The sequence below is a fragment of the Galeopterus variegatus genome, unplaced genomic scaffold (genome assembly GCF_000696425.1).
Source record: "Galeopterus variegatus unplaced genomic scaffold, G_variegatus-3.0.2 Scaffold1820, whole genome shotgun sequence".
Lineage (NCBI taxonomy): Eukaryota > Metazoa > Chordata > Mammalia > Dermoptera > Cynocephalidae > Galeopterus > Galeopterus variegatus.
The window spans coordinates 96824-100969 of record NW_007727931.1 but is presented as its reverse complement, the minus strand read 5'-3'; the positions used below and the strand labels follow the sequence as shown (position 1 = coordinate 100969).

Below are 4146 nucleotides of genomic sequence, written 5' to 3'. Positions count from 1 at the left end.
CTTTGTAGCACCTAGTCACAACATGACATTTTATTATGTATTGGTTTCTTGTTTGTTATCAGTCTCCCTCACTAGAGAATAAGCAGCATGAGTTCATCTTCATTGTCTTATTCATATCATATACCCGGAGCCTTGATCAGAGCCTGGAACATCATAGCAGACGCTCAATAATATTTGTTGAATTAATTAATGTATTTATGTATTTACTTGATTATACTATTTAATATATTAAGTACATATTTACTATGTTTATTATGTTATTTAACCTGAGTTTAATTCCCCTCTTCATTTTTATCATTTATCCACTCCTTCTGCAATCACTCATTAAGCCTCTACTTTGTGTCATATATAGAGACAGCATGACAGTTGGGGGGAGACAAAGATGTATAAAGTAAGAGTTCCATAAAGAAATTCCCACTTCCTGAAGAATAAAATTCAAGGTCCTTAGCAAGCAAAGATTAGACATCCTACATCCAAGAGGGGAAATAAGGTTTTATTTTTTACAGCATCAGGAAGTTAAGTTTGTTTCTAGAAATGTGGAAGCGTCCCCCTGCTTCTTTCCAGCCTTCCAGGGAGCCTGAGCCAGCCGTACTCAAAGCTCCTCCCTTGGTAATTGACAGCTGGAGAAATTCCACAGAAGCCCGCCTTAGCCCTCCTCCTTGGAGACTGAGTGGCAAAACCTGGTGGGAGTGGCTGCCGACTTAGCCAATGCATGAAGCAGGAGCAAGAGCCTGTGTAAACAAACCCAGAGGTGCTGCGCCTTGAGCTCGTCTCTCACGTGGGGGCCGGCCTCATCCTTGGCCCAGTGCCCATCCAGGAGTGGTGAAGCGTCCATTTAGCCAATCAGAGTCGGAGTCTCCCGCAAGGAGGCCTCTCATCTCCAGGAGAAGAACGAAGGAAGCGAAAAGACAAACGTTAAAACCAATCAGAAGCTGGAACTTCCGAGGGGGTGGGCGGGCACTGTTTCACATTTAGACCAATAAAAATCATATATGCTCTTCTAGGTAACTGAGCGGCATCTTCTTCGGCCCAATAGATGAATGGGGCGGTGCCCGGCAACCAATGGCTTGCGCTCGGAGGCGGGGTGAGGAGCTAGTGTGCAGTAGGAGGTAACCTGGCGAGTGGTAGTGGCGCTTCTCCGGTGCGTGTCTCACGTTTTGGTACTAACGGCCGACACTGTCCTGGCGACGGCGACCTCTTCGGCGACGGCTTAGTGTCTCAGAGGAGTAGCAGAGTACGGTCTGGAGGAAGGGCTTCTGGTCAGCCCAGGTGGGCTTGGGCGCCGGGCTGCCGGGGAAGGGACCCGCGGGAAGCGCCGCTCTCCCGGCTCTGGGGGCTCCCTGCGCCTCCCTTTCCACCACCGTCGGGACTGTAAGAGGTGGCGCGCGCCTGCCGGAGCTCCTATATGGAGGGAAAGCCCGCGGTGTCCTTTTCGCAGCCGTCGGCGAGAAGGGGGGTCTTCTGGGGTCCTCCAGCCCCTCGGAGGCTCTAGGGGGTCTTGGTCCTATTTTCCCCGCTCAGGTACTCTACTGTCCTCTCCTACCCCCCCAGTTCCTGAGTTCGCTTATCCCCCTTCCAACACTCGGACCGGATTCTCGGGCTTGCGAATCCCTTTTCTACCCCGGTGCAACACTGCTGGGCAAATTGACCAGGGCTGCATCCCCCGCCGGGGGAGGGGTAATTGCGCGTTTGACCCTCTCCCATTCACGGCTCTCCGCGCGTTATTTGCGTTTCTTAAAACTCCCTTCACCTCCCCCTTTACGCTACCCCGGTGCAACGCTGCTGGGCAAATTGACCAGGGCTGCATCCCCCGCCGGGGGAGGGGGAATTGCGCGTTTGACCCTCTCCCATTCACGGCTCTCCGCGCGTTATTTGCGTTTCTTAAAACTCCCTTCACCTCCCCCTTTACTCCAGACTTCATGCTTCATACCTAATTTGACTTGGAGACCTCGGCTACTTTTCTTTCCTTACGCAAGTGAGTACTTCACCCCCTTCTCCCACTAAATTTCATCCTCATCCTTCTTGGAAACTAACATTTTCCACTTGGGTCTTCCATGCAGCTGGAAGGTGAATGCGAGAGAGGCAAAATACACTGAACAGGTAGCTTTGCAAGGTGGGGAACATTAATCTGTTTTGTAAATGGTAAAAAATTATTTTTGCCTTCCTTGAGATGGCATTTGGTCATATGCCCTCTCTACAATCTTTGTCCCAATACAGTTCTTTTGGTGATAATTGCTGAAAATGCAGGTGAAAAGGGTTTACTGGAAGCAAGGGATTTAAAATTTATTATTAAGTTGATGGAATTGGATTATACTTTAAATAGCTTAACTGGGTGGCTTGAGTTTGCAAGTGTTAAGGGCGGTCTGGCTACCCTAATATGTCATAAAATATAGGACATACTTTAGCTGTGTAGCACAGCGTGATTTGGTCACGCCCAACCTATGAATGGATAATAGCCTTGAATCTGTTTAAAAACAACAATCCCTATTCTCTTTTCACAGAGAATTTGTATTCACCTTCATAGTTTATGTGTTTGATTTCCAGTAGTGTTCTAAACATATGTTTCTAGAAAATAGTGCAAACTATGTTGTGCCTAAATAAAATCATACTAAGAATTTTGTGAGGAAAAACTAACTCACCACTCTTAGCTTTGATTGAGATTTTAGAAGTTTGAAAATATTAATTTAGATGTTGGACAGTGAGGATTTTGTTTTCGAGGCTGAAGTATTGGGGTAAGACTGATGGGCCCCTTAGGCTGTGTGTGAGAGAGAATATACATGTGTACAAAACCTCATAAATTCTCACAGTGCTTAGTTTCATGACTTCACATAAACCAGAATTGTTTTTCCTAGTTCTCAGTGGAGAAATGTAAGCTGTGAATTTAACATCATATTCATTGTTTTGGTCAAGATTTTGCAAGCTTTTGTGAAAAAAATCTTATTTTTTTCCCTATCCAATTTGTAACACATATCAATATGCTTCCCTGTATTCTACTACGGTAAGATTGTGTCTTGTATATAGAGAAATAAATCTATTAGAGTGAAGTAAAAGGAATCTTTACTCTGAGGTGGCAGAATGTGGACCATATGTTTGAGCCTTGTTAATAAATCACACCAAAAAGAGCTAGATCTTAAACTGACAAATGCCCAAGTGTCTAGAACAATAAAAAGAATTTATGACAGAGTTACAGCAGTCATCAAAGAAAAGTCCTGGACAAATTGCAGATCTACAAGTTGGTCACTATTGTGAATTGGTATAGACTGCAGTTGAAAACCAAAGTTATTTTTTATAGTCTTTTCAGGTATATTTGTGCTTAGTAATTACTTGTTTGCAAATTTGGGGAACTGTACCTGTGATTTTTTCCTAGAGAACTTGACCTTGAGGAGTTCACAGTTTAGTGGAAGAGAGACCTGTAAACCAAGAATTATCAGCACCACGCTCACCCAGTGAGCAAACCGGCCATCCCTATATAGGATCCGAACTCGTGGCCTTGGTGTTGTCAGCACCGCACTCTCCCGAGTGAGCCACGGGGCCGGCCCAAAACCAAGAATTAAATGCAGAGACGGAGGTTCTATAGTACAGGGCAGAGAAGCACTGTGGCCCCGTGTTTTGGCCTCATCTCCCACTGCTCTAGACTTCCTAAAGTGCCATTTCCTGAACTTATCTCTTTTTTTCCTACACGACTGGGCCTCTTTCCGTAGGTGCTGTTCTCCTTGAAAGCCTTTTGTATACCTCCTGTGTCTGGTAAAATTCTATTTCTTCAAAATTTTGAAGGCTGCCTCCACCTCATCCAAATAATTATTTTGTCTTTCTCTCTGTTATTTCATCATAAGTCATTACAGTCGATTCTCATTTTTCACAGTAGTTATGGTCTATAAATTCACCTAGAACACTGTATTATCAAATACCAAACTATTGCTCCAATGGAAAATATGTACATATCTACATATCTCACATAGATTATAACCTTAAATCCCCAAAACAACTCATTTTAGTAGATTATATTTTCCTTATTTTACAAAAGAGAAAAAATGAGGTTCAGAAGTGTTAAGTGACTTCTCTGAGGCTGCCGCACTAACAGGTGCCAGAGTTAGAATTCAAACCCTGTCCTGTTGGCCCAAGAGCCAAAGCTTCTTGCACTACCCC

At 44.5% G+C, this 4146-nt stretch overlaps 1 protein-coding gene across 1 annotated transcript in view; it reads left to right on the top strand.

Annotated features, from left to right (window-relative positions):
- The first annotated feature begins 1192 nt into the window (after window positions 1-1192).
- PAIP2B (poly(A) binding protein interacting protein 2B) overlaps window positions 1193-4146 on the top strand; it is a 39038-nt gene continuing 36084 nt past the window's right edge. The window contains exon 1 of the mRNA XM_008579141.1: window positions 1193-1269. The gene's annotated coding sequence lies outside the window, so the exon portion shown is untranslated. The remainder of the gene's footprint in view (window positions 1270-4146) is intronic.